The sequence below is a fragment of the Cygnus atratus genome, chromosome 1, assembly GCF_013377495.2.
Source record: "Cygnus atratus isolate AKBS03 ecotype Queensland, Australia chromosome 1, CAtr_DNAZoo_HiC_assembly, whole genome shotgun sequence".
Taxonomy (NCBI): Eukaryota; Metazoa; Chordata; class Aves; order Anseriformes; family Anatidae; genus Cygnus; species Cygnus atratus.
In genome coordinates this window covers 42122054-42149905 of record NC_066362.1, presented here as the reverse complement: position 1 = coordinate 42149905, position 27852 = coordinate 42122054, and the positions used below count along the sequence as shown (strand labels likewise).

General features: G+C 37.5%; 1 protein-coding gene and 1 long non-coding RNA gene across 4 annotated transcripts in view; one reads left to right on the top strand and one right to left on the bottom strand.

The window, feature by feature from the left end:
* The window catches only part of SYT1 (synaptotagmin 1), a 355350-nt gene that overhangs the window by 19447 nt on the left and 308051 nt on the right, over positions 1-27852 (bottom strand). The window lies entirely within an intron of this gene.
* On the top strand, positions 1745-27489 carry LOC118246715 (uncharacterized). 2 transcript variants are annotated; one of them, XR_004778211.2, is made up of 5 exons: positions 1745-1915; positions 8018-8117; positions 11248-11454; positions 23920-24141; positions 25937-27364. It is a non-coding gene; the product is annotated as an uncharacterized LOC118246715 (long non-coding RNA). The 2 variants fall into 2 exon arrangements; XR_004778210.2 differs by having other exon boundaries at positions 23920-27489.

The window sequence follows — 27852 nt, the reverse complement described above, 5'->3', positions numbered from 1 at the left end:
GACTACCAGCAAAGCAGGCTGGTATGAACTCTTCACAGCTGAGAAACCAACACCAGTTATGCTTTATCAAAGCTGATATGTATTTTAAGAGGATATCAAGACTTTCCAACTTTTCATTCATCAGTGCTTGTATAGAAGGGGAGCCCATGAGCACCTGGTTTTCAGTCTCAGTTTGAAATATCATTCCTAGTACTTTTTCTACCTCAGAGATTTATATTTGTATAAAGCTCAATTCTCATTTTGCTTCCATTATTTTTTTTCTCTGTTAGATTAGAGCTACATGATTGCAGTCCTGCTTTTAGCCTATAAAGCATCAATTTAGAATTACTAGGAGAAAAGAAATAGCTCTCTTTCCTCCCCACCCCTTCTCAACACACTGCATGTCTTTTCAGCCTGGTTTTGGTACGTATTTTCTTATATAAACTTATAGTCTATTTTTGGCACCTAATTTAGTGTGATTCACAGGATCAAAGTATTTGCTGCCTCAACAAATACAACACCAATCTGAAATATGAAACCTAAAGCAACCCATGACACAGATATGTATTTGTGCCCTTTTAGACACAGAAACCACATGAAACCCTTCCCTCTTTTCTGCCCAGAGCAAATCCAACTGACAACAGTTTACTTCTTGGTGGTGAGAAGGAGACTCTTGGAATACTGCAAGGCAAGAACTGTGTTTACCAAGGGCATGAAAGGGGCTATTCCGGGTGGTGTTTCCCAATTTTGCTCTGAAGACTGATTTTGTCTTGGATGAAATTTAAACACAATTAGGAAAAGCAGATCAAAAGAAGATTTCCTTGGGAAGGGCAACATCTTCATCTAAATCTCAACAACAGAAGCTATTAGGTAGGTTAAACTGACAGGCACTTTCAATTGAGTTCAACTATGTTACATCTGTTTAGCAAAAAATGACAACTGAGTGAAAACATATTTTGCAGTATAACAAAAAGTTTTGAAAAGCCTGAAGGTCAAATTTTGAATTCAGGCCTTTGCAGAGCAAGGGCTGGGGGACTACATTCCTGTTGACTCTACATAATGAAAAGCAATGACCTGAAACTCAAGCCAAATTTTTACTTAAACAAGAGTAACATCTGGATTATGCCCAGGGTTATGTAAGTTATGAAGTCCTTGGTAGAACAAAAAATTTACCTTTCTACAATGACCTAGAAAAGTTACAAGAAAGTACAAGACAAGGAGGTCTCTGTGTTGCAAACACAACATCATGGGGCATTTAAAGGCTATAGTACAAGCCTTTGTCTTGTCAAGGTAGACTATAGTACAAACGTTCAAGGCCAACAGCATCTGCAGTACGAATGCTCTGCTGCTGACAAGAGACCAAACAACTTGACAAATGGCAATATTAGATGAAAGATGGAAGTACTTCTGAGAACATCACCAGTAACTCATGCCCCAATGTACCCCAAGCTTCTTCAAATTCTTGCAGCCATTTAATGGCTACAAATGGATATTTGACTGACATGTTATGGTTTCACCACTCACTGTACACCACTTTAGCTTAAAAGGCAGTCAAACGCAACATAAATGATCAGAAATCCAAAGGTACATGATCGTTTTCAGCTTGGGTACCTACTACAAATTTATATAGCAGCTATCCAATTTGTTACAGAAGTGGTGGAGCAATCTGATCTTGTGCTTCACTGAGAAGCCAGATTGCATCTGTGCAGCTCACAACATTTTTGTGTGCTACTTCACTGAAACAAGATCTGGATGTAGTCTAGTCATGGGATCACGTTCTATAATCAAACAACCCAAGAATCCAAAGAGCACATATGAATTTCACAAACCCTTTGGCTCTTCAGAACTGAAAGTAGGAATATTTGAAAAGACAAGCCTGAGTGTGAGGTTATTAGATGAGGAGGAGGAAGAAGAGGATGACACAGGAGTGAAATCGGTAAGTGTTGTTATTTGGGATCAATAGACTTCAACAATGGTAAGGGAAGGGTGGATGACACTGTTTCCAAGCCATGTCAGGGCTTGTTGTGTATAATTGAGAATATAAATAATTCCAGCAAAACTAAGCTGGAAAAACAATATTCTTTTCAGGCAATGTTAGCCAAATTTAGAATAGATTTTCAAAGATATTAATTATATTAAGTATTATAAATATATTAAGTATTCAAAATTGTAGATGGGTCCATTGGCTGCTGAAAGCTTGGATGGGTGAACGCTTTATTGGGTTAAAAAATTGGCTGGGTGGCTGGGCCCAAATAATTGTGGTGAATAGAGTTAAAGTCAGCTGGAGTCCAGTACTAAGTGGTGTCCCCCAGGGCTTGGTACTGGTGCCATTTCTCTTTAATATCTTTAACAGTGATCTGGATGAGGGGATCAAGTGCTCCCTCAGTAAGTTTGCAGACAACACCAAGATAGGCATGAGTGTTGATCTGCTTGAGGGTAAGAGGGCTCTGCAGAGGGATCTGGATAGACTGGACTGATGAGCCAAGGCCAACTGTATGAAGTTCAACAAGGCCAAGTGCTCGGTCCTGCACTTGGGGCACAACAACTCCATGTAATGCTACAGACTAGGGGAAGAGTGGCTGGAAAGCTGCCTGGTGGAAAGGGACCTGGGAGTATTGGTCAATAGCTGACTGAATATGAGTCATCAGTATGCTCAGGTGGCCAAGAAGACCAATAGCATCGTAGCTTGTACTGGACATAACGTGCCCAGTAGGACTGCCCCTTGGTACTTGGCTCGGCTGAGGCTACACCTCTAATACTGTGTTCAGTTTTGGGTCTCACTACAAGAAGGACATTGAGCTCCTGGAACATGCCTGAAGAAGGGCAACAAAGCTGGTGAAAGGTCTAAAGTGCAAGTCTTACAAGGAGCAGCTGAGGGAACTGAGGTTGTTTATCTTGGAGAAAAGAAGGCTCAGGGGAGACCTTATCATGCTGTACAACTACCTTAAAGGAGGCTGTAGCAAGGTGGGGATTGGGCTCTTCTCCCAAGCACGAAGTGATAAGGCAAGGGGAAAAGGCCTGAAGTTGCACCAGGGAAGGTTTAGGTTGGATATTAGGAGACATTTCTTTACTGAAAGAGTTTTGTGGCATTGGAATAAAACCAGGGAAGTGGTTGAGTCACCATCCCTGGAGGTCTTCAAGAAATGTGTAGATGTAGAACTTTGTAGCATGGTTCAGTGGCAGGCTTGTCCATACAAGGTTAAAGGTTGGACTAGATAATCTTAGAGGTCTTTTCCAACCTGAATGATTCTACAATTCCATGATTTTCAAAGGTACATAGCTACTGTTAAAAGTGGTAAGAATACGAAGTGGTCAATTCCCCTGGAGCCTATACCTTCAGGTTTCCTGTGGAAACTCCGATCGAACACTTTTCTGCACTAGTGAATACGTGTGTGACAAAAGGCTTTTTTTTTTTGTGTGTGTCTGTGAATAACAAAAGCCAAGGCTGTCACTCAACAGCAATAATAAATAGTTAAAATTCCTTTTGTTTCATGTACATCCCAATAAAGGCAATTAGCAAGCAATAATATTAAGTTTGTGGATTTCAGAAAGACAAAATATTCTCCTGTAAGAAATGAAGATCACAAACATTAAAAAGAATGACCTAAAGACAATTGAGGTTTTAATTAAAAAAGCCAGATTTAGCAAACAATAAACTTGCCTTTCTGATACCCTCAGAGGAGAGAAATGGGGAGAGGGAGAGGGAGTACCTCCGGTTAGCTTGCCATTAGCACAAAGGAAAACAATTGCAGGGCTTAGGGAGGATTTAGCTTTAACAAGTGCTTATCACAAAGTCATGTCAGTGCAAACTATTGTTCTGTATTTGGAATGAAATTATTTTCCAACTCTATATTAACCTTTTAGAGACCCTGCTTAGTGGAGGAATTTAATCCTTTGAATTTTGGTACTTCACCAGAAAAGGCCATTTTGAGATTTTGTGTGTTTGGCACCTGAAGAACACTTTATTTAAAGGAAAAATAAATAAACAAATAAAAAAAATAGAAAACTGGTTTCATTCCATAATGAACAACAAAAAAGTTGAGTGTCTAGAATCAAAGTGATAAAGAAAATAAGACAAAAGGGGAAATCCTAAGTTTTTTTGATTCCCAAAGCATTTAATTCCCCTGTGCTATAATTAATCCACTAATACTGTGACAGAATGCTTTCAAGCTATGCATTAGTATAATGAAAATTTCATTGTGATGGAGTAGGTGTTTTCCCCACTTATTGAAAAAAAATGTTTTCTGATATGTTCAACAAAGCCTGTTCAGCTAGGTAACACAAAACAATTTTTTGTTTTACCATGAAGTAAGACAAAAGTGGTGATTTAGAGAGTAGTGAAAGCGGAAATTTTAGTGCATGTGGGGAAGCCCATTTTCTGGTCTTTATTATTATTAGTGCAACAACTATCGTTGTTCTTCTCGGCAGGGCTCTTTTCTCGCTGCATTCCCCTAGCTGAGAGGAACCCTCTGGAAGTCATAAATAATCTGCTTTTGCTACCATATTAGGAATCAAACAGAGCAGCAAAAGCCCCTGGCTGAGTGGGGATAAATCAACAGGGAATGCATTTGCCTTCCAGCCAAATGAGTACAGCAAAGTGATTCAGGAAACAAAATAAATAATAATTAAAAAACAAACCCTAAGCAGTAGGACTTACAGCTTCTTTATCTGTTTGGCTTTTATCATACTTCCTACTGAAGTGTTGTGAGAAAGTAGATTTCCAGATATGAGAAAACCCTGTTCCTTACTTTTTTTTTTTTTAAATTTTTATTTTTTATACTATGGAGTGAAATAATCCTTAGATGCATATCAATGACCAGCTTCAAATGTTTTTATCACATCCTTTTTTGCTGGAAAGGCATCACTATACTGCAGTGCAGCCAGTATAAATTGCTCTCACTTTATTAACATAAATTTCAGTATACAGCAACTGTCACTCTGACCCTTCCACCGCGACCATGACCTTGTCATGGCTGTAGTCAATTCTTTCACTGGTCATCAGCTGTGTAGTCCATTGGAAATCTCACCTGAAGTAGAAGCTTTGCTGAGGGTTCAGCTCTTTGTGTGTACAGGCAGAATACAGGACTTGCTACTGTACTTCAGTACGTGTGTATGGACTTAGTTTGAACAATCTTTAATAGAGAGGGTCTGTAAGATATCTAATCCATTACACTACTGGTGAAAGGATGTAATTCCATGTAGATATGACTGAAATCTATAGATTTTGTATCTATTCTGCATGAATGAGGTAAAGCCATGCCAGTGCATAGCCTGTAATATGTGATAAAGCTTTACTTCTATTGTAACATATTTTGGGAGTGCAAACTTGGTGTAATGAACTTTTTTATATCCATACCTTGTTCTAACCCTCAACCATTAGGCTCCTGTGGCATCCCTTATCTTACACAACCAAAACGAGTGGAGAGATTTCCCCACAGAACTTAATTGAAAGGGTTGTAAAGATAGTGACAGAAATTCTATTTTGACCGTAGAAATATCGCCACCTCTTTTGATACAAGAGGTGGTTTGTGGAAGGAGGTACAGTAACAACAAAAAAGAAGATTGTATGTATGCCTTTCATTTATTCAGGGGAAAGAAATCAGTAGGATTTTGTCACCCAGCATATTGTCATGGTATAAAAATAAACAATGGCTGAGGGAATGCACAAACAGGATGGCAGTCATGGCTTTCTATGGCTTTTGAGACAAGAAAAAAGCTGCAGTTTCCTAATTATACACTACTCCCCCTCAAGCATACTGATTTCATTCTTATCTTTTCTCCTTTCTTGCTCAGGCTTTGTAGCTGCATGCTGTTGTCAGCTGCGTGTTGATTTTCTAAAAGCCAGTCTTAACTAGTCAAATATCCACAAACTATATGAACATTAGCAAACAAAAACTGTGTATATTACAGTGAAAATTATGGCAAGATACTCCTATCCACCCCCCAAAAATCCAAAGGAATGACAAACAAGTTGAGAGGACACTGGTATCTTTTACACTACTGCGCTGCCTGCCATGCTGCTGCTGGCCAACTCTTCACATGATTTTCCCTTTGCCCCATACTCAAAACTGGTAATTTATCCCTTGAGAAGATCAACTTGTGAACCAACAAGTGGTGGAAGATCAGAAACAGATAGGGTGTCACACCATCAAGCACTCGTCCACCCTGGGGCCTGCGACAGCCCTGTGGTTTTATAGCTATATGCAGGCTGATTCACTGAACAGCAATGTGGTGGCAATGCAGTAACTCAGCCTACAACAATCTTGCTGCTAGCTTGGGTTCATTTTTCTTTTTTTGGCTGGAGTGAGCAAGGAGGATGCATTCTATTTTCTTAGTTGTGTTTGTGGCTTTTTTGAAAAGCTGGGGCTCTAAGTGGGAATTTAGGAGGAATAGGGTATGGTGAGGCTTAAAGCCCTGTTCCCTCCCATTCTAGGTTAGGGGACTTGTATTTATACTATTAATTGAAATTAGACAAAGAAGGTACACAATTTACAGGAGACTTTGTATTAAATTCATTAGATTCTCCCTTGCAAGACAGTTATAACATTGTCTGTAATAAATATTGCCCACCCACAAAGAAATATTGTTCAATTAAGAGTTAGTGTGTAAGGAATAACATGACGTTGTCAGCAAAAGTTGCAGATTACAAAGAATACCAATGAAAAGAAGTGAAAAAATATAGCTTTTATACTGCTACAATTTTCTGTCAATTAACTTCCTCAAATCAACCAGAAATGAAAAAAAGAATGGATGGGATTTACTCTGAGTCTTACTAGCATGTTTGGTTAATCTTGATTAGATTTTCACAAAATAAAGGCTTAAAATGCCTTTAAAGCTTCAAAATGAGCTCTGTTGTATAAATTTGCCTACAAGTTATCCACTGCACTGCACCACAGCATTTCAGATTTATTTTTCACAGCATACCTCTCACTTGAACCATGGCAAATTCCAGACAGTGCTGTAAGCAAAACCCACAGAAGCTCAGAAGCTTTTGAAAGGCTCAGTATCTTTCTGCTTCTCCCGGAATTATCAGTGCCTTTGTTTCATAAACTTTTGAACTTTCCATAAACATGTCTCGGCATGTTAAAGTACTGTCCTTCACCCAACGCCAGACTGTGAAAATACAGTAGATTACAAAAAGATTTGACATTTATTTAAAAAATACCCATATACCCCAACTTCATATGTTTTACTTTTTGTAAGTAAAGAGGTGACTTTGCCAACCATTTCTAAAGGATTAAAAAGCCTGCTGTGTCATCTCATATATCTTCGTTCAGTCTCTAATGCAACCAGAGAGCACAAAGGCTGAGAGAAAGCCTTTTATCATTTGCCGTTATTGACTGGGCCAGAATACAGTATTAGGTACCTTAGAAACTTTTAGCTAAAACTTCTTTGCTTTGAAAAATGGCTGATCTTGTAAAGCAAGCATTCTAACCTTAAAGAGGTTGTTATTATTATCCAGAAATCTAACACATTTTAGGGAAAAATTGTGAGGAGTACTTTAAATAACCTATTTTCTACTACATTGCTACAAAAGTCCAAAAGTTGTTGGATGTTCCAAATACACTCGGATGAAAGTTGCTTTGGGAGAATGTTAGCTGCCTTCAATGATAAGGTCTTTTATTTAAAAAAATATATATATATCAAAAGGCAAAGGCAATTTAAAAAATTGCTGCTTCAATGGGAGTGAAAGCAAGTGTTTTGTTCTGTAGCTCTTTGTTGAAGATGCAGCTGATCTTAAAGTTAAGGGTCTCCAGCAAAATATTGGCCCTTTTGTTGGTCCTTTTCTCCTCCCAGCCTCTTGCAACTGCTGGTGCATCTTGGCATTCACAAACTGAAGTCAGAGGTAAAAGCTGATATTAAACACCGGAGTAATGGCCAAACTAGGTGCTAAGAAGTCTGCAAAACAACCATATAAATTACATACTTTATATATAAATTTGTAACTTTTACTTATATAAAATATATTTTAAGAACCTTTCTATTTACTGTTGGTTTTGGGGGTTAGGTTTGCTTTTGCATTTTTCTTCTCTTTCAGTATGGACTGAACCTGGACTTTATTCTAAGGACTATTTACTGTCCAGAGATATCCTACTGAAGAACTCTGGTATTGATATTCATGCCAGCAACCAGCTCCTGTAAGTACTGTATCATTAGTGAAGTGAGACTGTAAAATCAACTGTATGCAAACTTTAAGAATATTGCACTGCTGCCAATTCTTGTGATTTTATCACACTCCTTGAGATATAGAGTATATTTCTTGAAGCTTTAGTTTCTCGGCTTTAGGTTATCGTATGAGATTCTCAGCTTTCATTTCAAATCAAAAATAACATCTCTAACCCTCATGGTTAGAAATAAAAGTCTGAAAGCATAGAATCCAAAGCTTCAAGTCGGGAATGGTTTATTTATTACTACTTAAATGTGTCGATTTTTAAGCCAAGAGAAAGAATTTTGAGAACCTGGGTTTGGCAATAATGATAATGTCCTCTAATTACCAACAACATGCTATAAAAACTGAGCCACTTGTGCCCTTTTTTCTTACATCTTCTCTTAGTTCCCATTTCAGCCATTGTCAACATGCAATGATAAAAGCTTTAAAAGCATAGTCAGGAAGGCCTTTTACCAGTAGTTTTCCCTGACATTTCTCCCAGGAAATTTTCAGAACGGAGTGATGTCAGAATCAGTCAAAAGAAAGACTTGAGAAAATTCTAGGAGTCCTCAGGATAGTGACATCCCCAACTGATACCCATGCTGAACTGGGCAAAACATCAAAACAGACACAGGAAAACCACCAGAACTGTACTGGTTGACTCACTATCAGGTCAACATGAACTCATCCACACAGGTGTTCTCACAATTTCGGTAAATATTTTTCTAGCTACTGTAGTCAGTGTTACACTGCTTTTACTGTTGGGAGAACATTTATCACTAAATTTCCTATAGCCCTCTTCCAGCTGTAAGTGTGATAGAAAGCTCCTTTGTCAATTATTATTTAGGTTTCCTCCTGGGGAGAAAATAAAGCAATTGACTAATCAGACAAAAGTAGGGTTTCTAAGTGCTGGACACAAGAAACCTCCCTGCAGTTTCCACAGCAAACTAGCTGTGCCACGTAATTCTCAGATGGTGCTTGTTTATTTGGCCTCAGTTTTGTCAAAATCCAACTTAGAGCTATGGTGAGTGTGAAAGAAGGGTACAAAGCAGCTGCTCTCATACAGTCAGGAGGATAGCAGCACCTGGCTTATGTTCTTACTCCGAATCACTCGGAAAGAATCTGTCCTTCTCTGCTGGTCAGAAAGGGAGATAAGCGGGATAAAAAGACTCGGTCTGCAGTTATCCTAGCTATCCTCTATTATCCTAGAGATTCCTTACTAGTCTGGTGTCCTTCACCCTGATGTACAGTGCTCATGTGACCTCTGTGTTTTGTCGTGCTCAGTTAAGATGAGGTTTCTTGCCCTGATTTATTAACACGGATCAAATATTTGGATCACCTAAGAAATATAGAATCACAGAATGGTTTGGGTTGGAAAGGACTTTAAAGACCACCCAGGTCCAACCCCTCTGCCATGGGCAGGGATACCTCCTACCAGACGAGGTTGCTCAAGGCCCCATCCAGCCTAGCCTTGAAGACTTCCAGGGTTGGGACATCCACAGCTTCTTACCTTAACCACATTTATCCTGCTTTCATTTTATGTCTGTAGAAGGTAACTATCTCATATCTGTTTACGTTGTGGATCCACCCCTAAAAGTGACTTTGAAGGTGGAGTAAATATCTAGGTCATCATTTTATTGCCTCGGTTCATAGCACAGGGCATCTGACTTCCACTGACAGTTGCCCATGACTGCAACCTGAATCGAGACTTTTTCCTCCAGAACTCAGTGCACAAACTACCTTGTTGTTTATTTCTCATTGGATTTTATTTTTACTTTGAAAAGCAAAGCAGGAACATTGAGACCAGCCAACCTGATCTTTAGCATATATGTGCACTATTTTGCCAAATGATTACTTCATTGAATTTGTATCTCTTGGGATGACTCTCTTATTACCTACATTATCAACCTTCCACATCGCTCTGAGGTGCTTTGATAGAATTTAAAGAAACCCAATGAGCACAAAAACCTCTTAATAGCTACAAGTATCTCTGAAAATGATATATTCTTTTGCTTCTTTCTGTATTGATTCTGAAAGTTTTAGCTTACGTGGTAGCATTTGCTAAAGACTTGGTGTTCACCATTTAATGTTAAGAGGTGAAAATAGTACAGTAACACAGCTATTGTAGAATACAAAAAATTAGTAATTGAGAACAATTATATAGTTGTTCTACATTACATAAAGTAATGCCTTATAGAAGCCCTCACAGCTATTACAAGCTGCTTATGTCATGACACATTCAGCTTGGAAGAGTGACAGTACTGAATATATTCAGCTTTGTTTAAAGATAACATCTCTCTTTTATCTGTTGATTACAGTAACTTTTCCAAAATAAAAACAACAATTAGAATAAGAACTGGAAAAGTTCTCTCTATTTGGTGCTCTACAGGTCTTCCAAAGAGCTAGATGAAAACATTTGCATCGTGGCAGAATTAATCAAATAGAATTGGAAGAGAACAGCAACCCATTCATATCCAGGCCTAGAGTCAATAAAATCAGTTGACTGGTTTCAAATGAGATACCTATTAAGAACTGAAAGAGGCTAGCCAACTAATCTTTGCATCATCATTCCCCCTAGATTTTTTTTTTAATCATGTAAAGAAAAGGGGCTGTGTTACAGCCTATTTGGCCTTTTCTTACAAAAAACAGAGTGAGAAAGAAACAGAAAGAAGAGGTAGGGAAGGAGCATTGAACATAATGGTTAAGAAAGATACCTGAGAGGTGGGTGAAAACAGTTGAAATCTTTACTCCAATGAATATTCAGTTATTTAGAACAATAATTTGAGCAGAGTTAATCTCTAGGAGCTAGTAATGTAGCATGGGGGGGACTCCCCTGGGAAGGAGGAGATCTGGTTCCCTGCTCCAAATGAAATTTACATGCTCCAAATGCTGAGTTTGAAAATCCTCCTGGCTGCATTTATTCCTAGGAGTAGAAACTTTGATACCCATAAGGGTGGACAGTAAGTTTTGAGGAGCTAAAAGAGTTTTGAGAAACTCAGAGGAGCCAAGAACTAACTTTTTCTAAACTGTTGTCTTGATTCCCTAAATGTCTCACTGTAAACACTGTTATTTTCATGCCACTCTTTCCTATAATGGATATAGAAATTTTCTTTCCACAGGCACTGTTTAACAGTCTTCCACTGGCATGATAAAGTAACTTTGTGTTTTGCACGAACAAGGCATCCCAGATTGGATTCACTGGCAATTAAAAATGCTGCATACAAAAACTCGGATAAACTGAGAAACAAGAATTGCCTGAGTCAGTTGCAGACTGCAGAATAGTAGCAGAACAAGCACTTGGGTGAGCTCTGCAGTGTCCATGAGAGGTAAGCCAGTGGGATTTTTGTTTGACTACCAGCTCTGTGTGACACACATAAAGTAAAGACAGGGCACAATTACAGCTTTTATGGTCATCGAAGCACAATTCCCCAGCTAGCGCTCAATAGACAAAGACCGCTGATCAGTGAAAATTATGTGGTGCTCACCCCCAAGAGAAGAAGAAGGACCACATCGTGTGACATATTTAGATGCTAACCAGCACCCTGCTAGGTCCTGATCCCAGACTCCGCTCTCTGGCAGTTCCTATGCCACAAAATCCAATTGTGCTGACCAAAACTGCCTTTGAAGCAACCCCAGTGAGAAAAGAGTGAGAAAGTGATTCTAACAAAGCAAAGACAAGAAGGCACTTCAAACTACATCAGGTAATTTAAAATTGTGCACAGCTCCCTGCCAGAATAAATGGGTACATCACCATCTTTGGTGAAATTTTCTGTTCAGATAAGCAGAGAATTGGGCTGATAATGCCCTACCAGACAAAATTATATAACTACTTATCTGTAACGGTTAGCTTTGTTTTCTTTATAATGAAATTATCTCCACAAAACCAGTTATTTAGCCACTTTAGTTATAAAACCATGTAGGAACACCACAATTTCTATCATCAGTTTATGACTGTCTTTCATTATTATTAATTCCAATAGTGCTATACAGTGATAATGAATCACAACAGGGGCACTGTTTCAGATATTGTAGCACAGTATAGCCACCAGACCTGAACAACTTCCTACTACATTAGGATAATTCTCACACACTTTGTCTTTTTGTTTTTCAACCCTGTAATGTTTTTGTTCCATGTTTTATTTTCTGTGCTTTCAGCTTCCTAATCTGAGCAAAACCAATGATAATATTTTCCTCTTTGATAAATGCCCTAGTGACATCTCAATTCATATTCATAGCAATCTGCCTGTTTCAATTCAGATCAATAGTCAGACCCACTAGACATGTCAAGACCAGCAAGTGAAAAGGCATACTTGTCGAAACTTGAAAAGTCAACTCTAAATACACCATCCAATATTTTAAGCATCAGGAATGCTCCATAAACAAGTAACATGGCATACTTAGTTGTAGAAATAATAGACCTGGTCTCACTGCTTTGCATCTTGCTAAATTATTTACATCCATGCTCAATGAGTATAGAGTGGTGCCTTTACAGCCTGGTTGCACTTTACATCATCTTTCACACAGAGCTACATGATTGAACAAGTCTTTTGTTGAACTAGAAAATCAGGTTCATGCTCAACTCTAGACCAATTCTGTAATAATCATTTTCCATCTTTCAATCTGATGTTCAATTCAAGGACTGAGGGGAGATGAAAACTGTCATTTTTCCTCATGAGAATTTGTCTGGTTCAGATTTAAACATCAACAAAATATATGTTAGGAACGTATTGTCTTCTTGTCTTCATTTATATGTGAGTAACTTTTTACTTGGTTCTTTCTTTCTCTGCCTCTTGAGGATAGTCCCCTTCTGGCATCTAAAAACCCTGCCTGCCATTATCTTGCACTGGGGAAGTTATTTACTGTTGAAACTGTTAACCTCTCTTTTTTTTTTTTTTTTTTCAATCTACTGCTCGCACATATTAAGCATGATAGATGCTGCATACACTTTTGAAACCTTGACAGCATCACCCTTAAGTCTATGGATATATAACTTTTTCACTATGTGAGATATGTAAATGCACAGAGAAAGACACTCTAACTTGGTTTACTGTTATAGGCATTTTCTTTTTATTAATTGCTGTGGCATTACATCTTTGTTTGTAAGAGAATCTGCTAATATATTACTGACTTTTTCATACTGTCCTAATTTTCTTAGCATATAATTTGTCAGAAATAATGCTCACTTGACTTTGATCGTATGCTAAATTAATTATGTTTTATGGATCTTATGTTTCATTTCTTTTCACAACATTTCTTCACAACTTCTCTTCTCAACATTTAACAATGTTGGAATTGAGCTTTACCATAACATTCAAAAGACAACCTAGTGGTTGTTTTCCATATTTACACAGTATTTTGGTTACAGTAAAATGAGCATTTTCATAGCCATTTAAAATGCTTAAGTGGGGCAGAGTATGATAAATTTTTTAGAATGGTTTAAACAGTCATCAGTTCATGAGGGATCTCAACGCACATTAGCCCAAAGACTGTTGTTACCTCACATGTTCTCGTGCTGTTATCCTGTTCCTAGCTCCAGCTAGCTGCCTTTTGTAGCCTCATGTTGCGGCCTTGTATTTTCTCACATATTTTGCACTCCCAGGAGGGCAGTCTAGTATCTGCTTGGCACAACAAGCAGGGCTTCCTGAACAAAAAGAATCTTCTGCTATTTCCTAATCGCATTTCTCTTAATCATGTAATAATAGGAAATTCTTATTCTCTATACTCAGAGGTTAAGTAAAGGTTGTAATAATTCTCAAAGAGGATGTCTTTCTCTTTTCTTGGAAATCTTACCCATGAATAGAAAATAATGAAAAGAGTCCATTTTAGCTGTTGGCCATCTTCTTGATATACATGTTACAATTAATGACTGTGGATTTTATTTTCCTTTTTTTTTTCCCCCCCTTTTTTTTCCCCCAAATTACAGCACCAAGCTCCCAGGTATTCCTTACACAGGACTAGAAAAAAAATGTTTTTTCCCTTGTTTTCAAACTTCTTTTGCAGCATATGATAAACTGGAGCAATTGCTCTATTCAAATGACGTTCAGAAATTTGGTTGGATGCTCATTCTGATATCAATACAATTCTAGAAAGGGATTACAATTCTACTCATTCACATATAGAAATGTCTTTGTCATTAGGTTTCTTACAATAGTTTTCATTTTCTATGCATAGACAAACAGAATAAGGTATAATCCTTGCCCCAAACAGTCAGCAATACAAATACAGCCTATAAACATTTTATATATATAACATTTCTCTTCCATCTCATAAGCTACTATCAGAATATCAATTTAAATAATTTCTCTGAAAATATTCAACAATAATGCACTTTGTTTATTCAATGGTGGAATAAGTAAAATCCAGTAGTTAGCAGCACTATATTACAAGTGAAACAATAGAAGTATTGATTACTTTTTTTGGGAGATTGCTTAATTACTAAATGCATTTATAGGCAGAAAGGACAAATTTTAGGTAAGTAGGCCTTTTCCTTTTAGCCAAAACAGTCATCTGATTGATCCTTGAACTTGCATGGCAATATTTACATGACATGAAAGTCAGAATTTACTCACAGTTGGAGGCTAGTATTCACACTGCTAGTTTACCATTATAAACTGTCTCTTTATACAACCTAACAGAGTTGGATCCTGATCCCTGACCAAGACTACAGTGTACAAATAAACAGTAACAACATGATTGCTGTGTTGATGAATTATAGGCTAAGCTGACAGGATAGTCTCAATTACTATTGTATTGAAGATTTTGTTTTCTGCATAATGAAGACAAGATGTTTTTATTTTGCTGTCTTGAACTTAGGCATTCATTAGCAGCTCTTAAGAGTTATGCCTAGCTTAGTCCAAGTTGGGTGTGCAATACTGATATTTCAAACTATCCACAAATCACTCTCTGAGGATAATAATCAGTTGTAAAATGAGAAAAACCAAACAGTATTTCAGAATTTTGGTATTAAACACCCTCCAAACAAATAAAGTGAGAAAAATAGTTTGCATAAGACAGGAGAATGCCATTTAAGTGTATCAGATAAAGAGTAACACATTTCTTTCACACAAGAAAACAGAATAGATATGATAAAGGTATTTGTCACTCTCCCAATTCTGTGATAGTATATTCTGTGAGGTATATTAAACTAGCACTATAAAGGCTGAATGCAGAGTTCTTCAAAATCAAACTATCTCTATATAAAATTTTTGTTTTATCCTTTCACTTGCAAGGTAATTTGTAAAGTGATAAGATCAGGATTCATCCAAAATAATTGAATTGTGTATAAACTAGCATCATTATTGAAGAAGACATAAAAATGGGGAAAAGAGAAAAACATACAAAAAGTATTACAAAAATGGTTTGTACTAATTTTTGTAAAGCATGCCACCTAGCCAAAACAGATGAGAAAGCATTTGCAATTACTGGCAATAGGAATGATGGAACTGACCACTGAATAAAATGCTTACCATTGAGTCCCCTGGAGCAGGAAAAACACTGCTAGCCACAGCTACATGTACAGCTGTAGCTGTGAAGGTGTTCAGCCACCACGGAGTGCAGTCTGCACACCTCCATACCGCTTCCAGAGTACATGGTTCCCTTAGTACCCCTGCCAATGTCTACAATCGGTCAGAATTTCCACCAGTTGCAAGTTACTGTTGCTCAGAGAAGTAGCAGGTTTCCAGTATAAACCTAATAACATACTGAGCCCCCGAGTAGTTTCATTTTCCCTAACTCCAAGAGAATCATGTTGTTTATCACACAAGAGGCAACCGTGTGGAACCATTTTTTATTTTGGAGAACTGTATGGTATGATACCAAGTACATGGGTATAGATGTGATTTTTTTTCCACTTTTTTTTTTCTCCAAATAATGAGTCCCAAGCATCCATGGACCAGTGAAATACTGTGGATTTCTAAACATTACTATAAAGTCTGACATAAATCTCACATAAATCCTAAAGCACTTTGGTAATATGGTTGTAGTCTTTTTTTTTTTTTTTTTTTAAAATCTTAACATTTTCCAGTTGTTCAGTTGAAATGCCATCAATACTTGACAAGCTAAAAGACTGTCACTTAACAAAAAACTCTGCATCAAAGTTTATTAAGTCTATGTATACATATACTTACATGCATATGCCTGGTCAGATTGGCCGTATATGATGCGGAATGCTGATTTAATGCTGTATGTGGGGAATGTTTATTCATTTCTTTCAGTTTGTCTTGGTTATAAGATCTTCAAATTATTCTGATTTGGAAGCAGTGTGGGAGTGGGGGAGGACAACAGCTGTTCAGTACCACTCCTGCAGGAGTACTACTCCCACATAGGATTGGCATAGTAATGAAAAGCAGTATTTACAGGTTTGTATTTACTATATAAATAGATGTACGCCATATATTATTGACCAAATCACTGAGCATAACAAACTGGAACTCTGTTCACATCTTCATTTGTCATAGCTATGAATTCCAGTTGTTCTTCTTGCATTATTTTTCTACCATACTTACTCCTCTACTTTCACCTCTATTATCAGTACAACAAGAGGTGTGCTGTAACATACATATTCCCCCCCCCAAAAAAACCTGACACATTACATGTTTAGTCATTTAAATCATGAAGTGTTCAGCCTCACAATATTATCTCTATTTCCTACATGAAGTTGTACGTATCCTCAGACACACGTGGTGGACTGTCTCAGCAGTGCTAATTTCCTTATAAAAATATAGTGCGGTTCAGCAACATTTGTCCAACTGAAAAGCCTTTGAAAAATATTTTCTAGTCATTAGGCTAGATGCCGGACTGGCTTACACCCTTTACCGCTACTGGGTGGTCCACAGCTTCCTATCTATCAGAATCAGTTCAGCAGGAATTGCTGTTCCTTCCCTATACCAAAGAAAGAAGATTGCAACTAACTTCTCTGGAAAACACAAGCTTAGTTCACACAATTTAAAAAAGCAGTGGTGTTATCTACTCTTCAAAGGTTACAGTTATCTAAACTTACCCTAAGGGAAAGGATTCCCTCCCCCAAATAAATGGCTGTCTTGCATACTCAGATCAGTAACAGCTCCAACACTTCCTGCTCAAACAAGCCAAGGTCTTTAGAGAGGTCTTTGCAGAATGAAATCGATCAGAAAAGTAGAAAGCCTTTCTGCAGTCTGGGGAGTGTCTGGATTGCACCATTCAGGAGGGAGAACCACAGCTCAGTAGCCTTGTCTGCAAGGTCCTCCTTCCCTCCTTCTCTATGTGTCCCGTGGGGTACGGGCTGCAGGAGCTGCCTGCCATCCTTCTTGTTACTGGTGTTCCTGCAGCCTTACAAGGCTCCTTGTATTGCTTAACTACAAGCACATTCATCTTATGACCGTGACATTTTCTGTCCACAGCATGCGAACACATAGGAAAGAGATACCAGCACTTTGGTCATGTCGTGAGCATATTTTCAGTTGCATGATAGGAGAAAGATTGGAGAATTTAAGCCCTTCTGTGCTCCTATTCTAGGTGAATAGCTGCTTTAAATTATGCTTTAAGCTGTTTGGAAGAGCTGCAAATATGTGAAACTGCAATGCAGTTGTTTCTTAGTTTTCCATCTATTTTTGTATTTCATTTTCTAACTTATCTTGTTACAGAAACTGAGCCTATCCCTACCCACTATTCAACATCCTTTATTTCATATCTTGTTTTTCACTGATCTTCTCTTGACATAGTTTTTTAACTTTGGGCTATTTTATTTTCAGGAGCTCCAAATATTTTATTACTATTGTGAACGATTTCAGTCCTCTCTAAAGCTTTCCTAGATAGTTCATTTTAATTCAGTTTAAATATTTTGGCTGATTTCAAAGAGTTAACAACCGATATCGTGTGCTGTTGAACAAAGTATTCTTTTGTCTACCTGTGCATCAGTTTGCTCCATGCTTACAGGTAACTAGTAACACAAGTCTTAAATACATGGATTTGAGATTAATGCAGTCAATCTATCTATGTAATCGAATCAATTTGTTCACGTTTAAGTATGTTTGTATGTTGTGATGGCATTTGGGTACCTCTTATAACTAAAATCTAGCACTAAATTAATAATACCCACAGAGAATTGACAGGCCCCAATTGCTTGTGTACTGCTGCTGTCACTAAACTGAGTAAATAGTCTGTCTGCGTTGCAGTACAGACAGTGGGGATGATGTATTGTAATGCAGATTCCAGTCCTGCGCATTAGCATTAGCATAGCGGCTCAGCATATGAAGCATTTATACTGTGCTAACTTAAAGAATTGGCTTCATCCCCATGTAATACACAACTAATAATTACACTGAAAAACCTCCAATTAAAGCTCTATCTGAAAGCTTTCCAGACCTGCTGAATCCCAAACAAGGAATGGTCAATGTCAAGTAAAAATTAAATTAAAAAGTGTTTGATAAAAACCTTAATTAAAAGTGTGTCAGAACAAATACACCTCACTTTATGTCCTGAAGCCCATTAAATTTCAATATGACAAAGTGCCACTAGGCGTGAATGTCAGAGATTCAGTGCTGCTAGAGATTCAGTGCTGCTTTCCCAAAGCCCTTTTTGGCATGAAAACTTTCCCTCGGCATTCTGACTGTCTCTGCAACAGGAAGGCAAAGCAGCATCTCAGGAAACTTGTCTCTGAAGCCCCCAGGAGTGCAGCTAGCCTCTGGGAAGTGGCAGAGAATGGACACAGGTATTAAGTGTTCCCTGCTCCTGGCATACAGTGTGCTACCAACACTGTTTGCATCAGCTTCTGGGGAGCTGGCAAAGACAAATAGCAATAATAGTATTGGCCTTCAGTCCTTTCTGCATTGAGATTCAACAAGCACACAAGCAAACAGCCACAGCCGGCTAAGCACTGAAATGGGCCCCAGTTCTGGCCCTGAGATAAAGGACAGCAGCAGCCTTAAGAGCCAACATAACTTTAACCAGCAACAACCAGGACAACTCCAAATTGTCTTGAAAAGAGTGAACACTATACCCTCTACCCCTCAGAGGCAATCAGAATAAATCCCTGCAAAATACTCCACTAATTTCCCCTTACAGAAAACAAAACAAAACAAAACAAAAAAAAACAACCTTATTTTCTTGTCTCAGACTAATCTTGGATGGGTCACACATTTTTAAGACCTATATTTTAGGTACTAAGGAGAAAGACTGGAGGATCGCAGAACCTAATTGTAAAATATATGCTGCAAAATACTAGGAAAGTACTCAGGCCACTCAGGCCATCACAGGCACAAAGTTTTTTTTTTTTTTTAAAGAGACAATTAGACAAAGTAAATGTTTTCAATTTCAAGTAAAGAGCAGACAGCTTTTATTCAGTTATTGCTAAAAATTAATAGACTAATATAATGGAAAATCAATGCCATTTTCATATATTGGTATTCTTGCAAACAAGGGTATCTTGATAATTTTTTGATAACAAAATGTTGAATAATACTGTTCCCTGTTATAAAAAATACCAGAGACATATTCTCTAAACCTGTGGCAAAACCCTCAGAGAAGAAACCCAAAAATCATTACAGCACTCTATAATTACCTTATGATTTTATCAGTGTGTGTGTCGGCAGGAGCAAGAAAGAGACTGCTCTTCACACAGACAATTCTATCACAACAAGGTTTACAAAGATATTAATGTAAAAGCTTCTCATTGTCTGAAAATCCTTTGCCATGGCAACTTAAAATCAGCTGCTTCCAAGTGATTTTAAAGCTCAACCGTCCTTCCTAACCCTTGAGCTGCAGACCTGGTATTTCAACCACAACTATTAAATCTTCCTAACAGGTGTATACATTATCTCTACAAAGACCTGCATGATGAGCAGGTCCATTTACGCTGCAGGGACAAGTAATCATTGTGGGTCTCATTCGTGACAGAAATTATTGTATCAGAAATCCTGCATTCAAATCACTCAAACTTGCACACACACTCCCAGAATGGCTAGGGCACTGAGATGTTTTTTGCATTACAATGAAGCTTCTTTTCACCAAACTGTATTTTTGTGCTGCTTTGCACTTGCTGACAGCATTGATCTTCTTATCATCTTCAAGGATATCTGATAAGAATTATCTGATTCAATGGGAACTTGAGACAGTTTCAGCTACAGATGTACCAAAATTTACTTTGAAATCTACAGATGCTCTTCCTTTCAGCCAGTAGACTGAGTACACAGATAAGTCAAAAAAATGTGTTACAAATTTGAACTAGAGAATTGCGTACCTCAATTTCTGTGAATATAAAAAACTGCAGAGAGTACATTTTCAGCTGTGAGCTTTTATGCTGTGTTGGGCTAATGGTTCTCAGGCTTGTGTATCACAAACAGTGGCTGTAAACAAGTTAACCTCCCTGACAAAATACCTGATTCCATGCATTTCATAAAGACTGCTTCTATTTCCTATTCATCCATTAAATTCCTGATTCACGTTCAGGTGATGGCAAGAAAGAATAATATTTAAATTTCTGCTATGTGGTTTTGGGGCAATTCTTTTTGGGTTATTTGCATGATCAAACTGACTGGAGATCTTAATTAAGTACAGTTATGATACAAAGAATACACAGTCTCACAGGCCATGTAGTCTCAGGTAAGAAAGGGATCTATCTGCATATAGATTGAAGAAGTTGAGAGAATCTCAGAGCTCTAGACAAAAGAAACAGTGAATTTACTTAGGAGATTCAAGACTTAGAACTGTTATTACTGCCACAGTAGCACTCAGAGGCCTCTTTCAGTTGGACATTGTCTCTATATGATAAGAAGCATGTCCCACATTGGCAATGGTATCGGTGGAAAAAAAAAAAAAGCATAAGGAAATGCTCTTCATGGTCAAGCCTAGCCAAATACCTTTCATATGGTCAAAAACTAACTTAATAGCAAATCTGGAAATAGTACTTAAACTTAAGATTCAACATAGCGTTTAGATGCATACAGGACAACATTGGGACATCTTAGTTATCGAAAGGACTAAAAGTAAAAATACCTTACACATGCATGTGAGAGGACATAGCTATCAGTGCTTTCTGGAAAAGGATTTCTTTTTTTCCTGAATGTCCAACATCCCGCCATGGCACCTCCCACAGAACACAGCTGTTTGGTGACACAATGTCCAATGTCCCTGCTCTCCTGAAATGTTTAGGGTTATGGAAAATGGCACACTTCAGATCCCTTTAGGATGTGCTCTGATTAGCATGTTCAGCTCGTGCTTAGCACAGAGACAGACAGAGCTTAAGTCCAAGCCCTGCAAAAAGCACAGGTTTTTCTTCACATTCTTCACATGCTTCACATTCTTCACATTCTTCACACGCTCAGTAAAAAATGTAGCTGCCTGTGGAAACTGAGAAGGTGGTTCTGAGGACTGGGTCTTCATGAGCAGAACCTGCACTTGGGAAGCAGGAACCTTGGTCCTGTCCCTACACAATGAGAGGGAATTCAATCCTCCACCTTATCAGACCATTTGGATACACAAATATCCAGACAAATACAATTGAACTTTTTCTCTTTTGGTTTCGTTTTGATGCCTTAGAAAGCCAAGAGTACTTAATAGTCTAAGCTCTCCTTTAAATAATATTTTTATCAGCTTTTGGACAAAAGAGCTGAAGGGAGTGAGCAATATGCACATTTTTCTTCTGAGTGCTCCTTTTCAGATATGGCTATTCAAGTAATCTGATGGATGGTTAAATCCACACGCAACTCTGCTATTTCCCTATTGACTGTGCATCTGAGAGACTCGAGTAAGCATTAGCTTAAGCCTCAAAACATCTACGGAGCCTTAAATATTAGACTTTTTTTTTTTTTAATTTGCCCTCTAATTCATTAAAAAACCAAACCAACCAACCAACCAACACACCATAAAGAACAACAACAACAACAATGAAAGCTTCACTGTGCTGTGAAAGATCTGTAAAAGAGATTTTAGTACAACTGAGAAGCCATCCTTCTTTTCAGTTTATCAAGACTTGGCCCTGAACTTCTCATTCAGTGAAAATTTGGTCACTGTGACTGACTTAATCAGGAAAAGTTGGTAAAAGTTGGTTTATAATGTACTTAAAAGCCTAAATATGTATGGGATTTTCAAAAGTACATCGCTAAGCAGCTATCAGAGAAGGACTGAAAATCCCATCTGAACTCCAATCCTGTATCTCAAAACACATAAATTACTTAACAGTTGTAGCCAGATGTCTACACTCTTGTTTTTAAAATTCATTCTGTAAAATTCACTGTTTTACTCAGTAATTTTTTTTCCATAGTTAAGTGCAAAACTGCTTGTATGTGGATATCCCTTCTGTCTTTTTAAAATCACCTGTCTCTCACAAAGAACTGAATGCCGGTTGTTTACATGTGCAAGAAGATGAATAAAGATGTACCAATGGCCTATTCATGTCTGGAAAAGAAAGAAATCCAAAACTCCAGTCACTCACTGAAGCTCAATTTCATAGACTGTACTTGTTTGAAATAAATGTGTTAGCAGAATTCCTGGTCATTTTAGTAAGGGTTGCCATACCCTTCATTGCCTTTAATTTATTAGCATGTTATCTATTGAGCTTCATGCCCATGACAAAGAGTAGAACTGGAAGTCTGATGTCAGCATATGCTGTGCTGTCAAATGTGTTGATGTAAAGCTTGAAAATATGCATTTGAACCAATGTTAATGCTTCAGCTTACCAGGACTTTAGAGAGGAAGAGGCAAGCTTTATGTGGATTTAGTGTGGTTATTGAAAAGTTTGTATTGTTCTACAGTTTGTGTTTTATGACCATTGTCAAAACCATGATGTGACTGTATTTCAGCTTGCTCGGTCTTTGGTGATGCATAGATGGCAACTCTTTATGTCTTTTACCAACCTAGAATTATTGCCTTTCTGACAGTTTGCATGTAATTTCTTTCAAATACTGTTAACTGGAATTGTTTACCTTTTTTTTCTTCTTTCTCAATTTCTCTAAGCATCATTATTTATCGTGATAGCTGATTAAATATCATGCTAACCTGATTAAATCATTAAGTGATTTCCTGTTTCTTATATGCATTAATTCTTTTATTCTGATCAGCTTGTCAATCTCTAATCACTGCGATTTTTCTCTTTAATAATGCTTGCAGATTATTTAGAAATATGTGCTATTTAGACCTTTTTATTATCCCCATGTAAAAATTCACTGGGAAATTGTTGACAAGAAATAAAATCCACAGACAATGGCAATGTTTCTTGTCTCATAGAGGCAAAAAGGTGGCATTCATTTATATAAAAGCAGAAAAAACATCCAGTCAACAAAAAGTACTCCGAAAAATAGCCAAAGCCTTTACTAATTCTGTATGTGTTTAAACAAAACAACATAAGTGAATCCAAAATCTATCACCTTTTACATGACAAAATAGAAACTTCACCTGATGGAAATCAATAGGACAATTTGTGTGTCTTACTTGTATGATGTGTTACTCTGTGTTACAGCCAGATTTTACTTCTTAAGATACGTGTGCAATTTGACATGCAAGGAAGAAAATAAACATTCACTGTATAGGATACTATCACTGAAGGATAAAACTGGCAGATGGAGAAATATGGCTTTTAAACTTATGAAAATAAATAAAAATTAACAGAGAAAAAAAAGGCAAAAAAGTATAACTGAGCATGAAAGTTTTGCATATGACCAGAATGATATCTTTCAATGAAACAACATTAGAATTAATATAGAATGCTATTGTACCATATGGATGTTTGGATCTCTGCCAGAAAAATTGCACAATCTGTCCTTTTACCAAAAAGTGGACTGAAATGTTATGTGTTACAGTAAGACTACCATTCTTTTCAGTGTACCGGACGTGATACTGACTAGGAAAACACACTTCTCATTCTACTATGATTAGTAACGATCCCAAGACAGCACAAATTTAATCTTCATGACTGTGGAATTGTCATTAAACATACTGAGAAGAAGCTTGGAGCATTTTTATATTCTTTTTCACTGAAGTGCAACATTATGAGAAAAAAAATAGACGAGAAGTCCAACCTCCTCCACCTTTCTTATCATGCTGTGAGTACCATAACTTTGTATTGTCCATAGATGGCAGCACTATCAATTTACTTGCTTCACTCTTATCAAACACATGAGATAACAGCCATAAACAGCACACACAACATGCGCTTACACAATGCATCTCATTTAGTTTGCCTGATTGCTATAATATAAGTCAAACAAACAAAAGAAAAAACACATTCCCCTAGGGTTCTTCAAATTTGAAGCAGATTTCATGGAAATTTAACTTGATTCCAGGAATATAATTGAACTAACAATCTGTTCTATCAGACAGGATGTCCCTGGCTTGATATTATGCAGGGCTGGACAGATGCCAGAGCAGATTTGAATGTACCCCGAAGTGCTGGTGAAAAATGACTGGGCTTTTCTAAAAACAAGATGTATGTGCTGGGTAGGTCAGGCAGCAGTACTGTGGGTGATGTAAGTCTTCCCTTCCGTTTAACCTATCAGGGCTCAAATGTGCTAGAATTGTAAACAAAGAGAAAATGCAGCAAACAGAGTGTAAACAAGAAAAGCCAAAGTGCTTATCCTGTGAATGCTCCGCAGAAAGCAAACCTGTATGCAAATACACAGCGGTGGAATGCTTAAGGACCGTGCTCTATGCTGAAGTATGAAGCCAACAGCCAACAGAGCCAAAATATGCTTTCCAAAATCAGAGTATGACTTAGTTTATCCAGATTCAGGGTCTCGCATGCACAGAAAGCAATTAAAACTAGAGAGGCAGTAATGGAATGATTTGGAGCAGCTATATAGATTTTTTTTTTAAAGTACTAATTCCCTTTATCCAAAGACCAGAAAGATAAACAGACTCACAGCAAGAAAATGAGAATAGATTTAAATATGAATCACTAGAGCATGATTTTTGATGAATTTGAAATAAAACAAAGTTTTTTGTTTGTTTGTTTGAGTTCCCAAGGAAGCAGTGTAGGTGATCATTCAGTCCTCTTTATGTGCAAGTACCAGTCTGGTGACTGACTGCTCCCTTTCTGTACTTTCTAGTATATTGGTCAATGTCAATCAAACTTGACATGATCACAGGCCTCTCCAGGTTATTAAATTCCTACAGGCTGTGTGAATATAGGCAGCCAGGTGGAATGGAGAGAGCCTACTAAGTATCCCTCCATGAGGTGAAAGCTGCAACATGGTCTCACTTCTTATTACCCACCAGAAAATACATGCGTGAAAGACGTATTATGAATGTTCTGACTGGAAGTTTCAACTGAAGCATGCATTTTTTTAGACATTAGAATAACCAGTCACACCAAAATTTAAAGGAAATCACGCCCTGTAATTCCTCTGCTCACAGAACTGTTTTAAATTACTAGAGGGCTACTGCAGGCCTTGGTCTTTAGACAACGCATAATGAAACAGAACATTTCATTAGTGCAAAACTTAATTTGAGATTGAAAATCTGTCAAGTCCATGCCCCCATCTACCTCATGGAATCTGTAGTTGAGAACCGTAATACCTAGAGACTACAGCAATTGGCATGTTATAAAGATCATGGATATACTAGCTACATAAAGGAAAGTGTTCACTGGTGGATATGGAAGGTGCACTTGTCTGAACAATTCTCATTTATAAAACATATATAATTGTCTGTGTTTTGGCATGGACTCTCTTAGACTTCTCCATTTTGTTGCTGGAAGTACTCAAACCCTGATCAAAAAGATGCAATACATGCCCAGATTAGACAAAAGCAACATCTATTTCACATTTGGGTCTATTTTTTGACTAACTAAGGTCAAAAAATTTGATCAATTTAGGAAATCAGTTGCTTGCTCTCCTGCAGGGACTACCAGCCACAAAGTATGAGCAGACCTGCAGATGGAAAGATCGTTCTTGTCAAGTACTGTTTTTTCTGACCAGAAGCCAGGAAGCAACTTCCTAAAGTAGATGTTCCTCAGCAATGGAGCACTATGGATGGTCTCCAGGAATGGCTGAGCCAGTCCCTGACCTCCATTGTCCATGGAGAAATGTGATCTGATACCATTTAAGCTTGCTTAGCCCCAGTGAAAGTGTCTTTCAATAACAATAGCAAGAAACCTCTCCCAGGAGCATCCTTGGTTCTCCCCTCCACCCGACTGCACTTTCCAGCTCCAGATCCCAAATACTTTGTTAAATACCATGCAGCTTATTTTAATAAAATATTCACCTCTATTTTTTAGTCATGAGGGAGCAGCCTGAATTAACTTAGCTCCCAACCAGCTGAAACAATCTGCAGTGCAAGACTTGCTGATGCTGCCAGATAGTTATATAAGCATTTCTTCACATCCCACATATCCAGGGCTTCTGAACTTAAAAAACCTGTCATGTTGCATGCTCTCATAATCACCACTTTTAGCATCCTTCAAATGTTGACAAGCATGTGATGGTTTGCTGATGGGAAACTACTGATATAGCTGAGTACTCCAACAGCTTCCTGGAACCTGCTGCAGAAACACAGCCTCTCGCAACAAAATTATAATGATAATGGCCCTGGAGTCAGCTGCACTGCAAAGATTTCTGGACAGACTCAAACAGAATTTAAGATGCTTTTCTCAGTAAGACTAAATGAGGACATTATCATATTCCCTTCACTGGAAGGGTGGATTTAACCTGTAGACTTGTAGGTATGAAGTGTTCTATGATACCACCAGGAATCTGAAGAAAAAGAGATACCATGAATTGGGTTTGATAGCTGAGATTATAAGAAACCCTTACTTCTCTGACCTGAAGCAATTCCTACAGAAACGCTGCTGAGCTGCAGAGATTACATGTGGATCCTGAAATCCTTGTGTGCTGCTGTTTAAAATTTGCTTCTGACCATTATTAGATCATAAGCAGTTTTAAAATGTATATCTGTATCAATATATATATATATTTTGACAAACGCAAATCTGAGAGATATACTGTGAAAGCCCACAATACAGAACTTAGAAATCTTCCTTTTTGCCTTCAAAAACAAACAAACAAACAAAAAATGAAAACAGCTGACCTTTGCTGTGGGTGGGATTCATTTTAACAGTTTTCCTTTCGGGCATGTTTTACAAGAAAAACTTCTAAATATTATTCATTGGTCATTGGTCAATTGTGTAAGATAATGTCTGTTGGCATACATACAGGACAGTTGCTATGTGATCTGTGCTTTATTTGTGTTTTTCCTGAATGACCATTATATATGTTCCTTTTCATTTATTACTTTACTATCTAATGTTTTAAGATGCCAAAATAAAAACCTGCATACGAATGATTTTGATTTAAAGGGAGCAAAAAATATTGCTTTTTGTAAATGTGAACACAGTTCAGCAGAAACAAAAAAAATCAAATAGGGAATGAACAATAGCATATTCTTCAACAAGACATAAAAAAGGCAGCATAATAAACAAAAATGGAATAAAATCTTAAATGGAATAAAATCTTAATTTCCTCCTATGGACTACAATCCCTGGACTAACACCTATAAAATGTCAGGAGATGTTCCCTCCATATTGCCAGTTTTGCTATTGCATTATGTTACTGCCATGCATCAGTTGAAACACATCTGGCACCATCTTATCAACACTACTTGTATAATACATAACAAACACAGTTTTCACTTTAAAAACAATCATATTGTTAGGGGAGATTCCTTAGATTCCTCTTACCTTTAGCTTTGCAATACAATCACCATCTTAGCTGTCCTAAACAAACTAAGTATCTAAATAGAGGTGTTGCTTGTGTAGATAC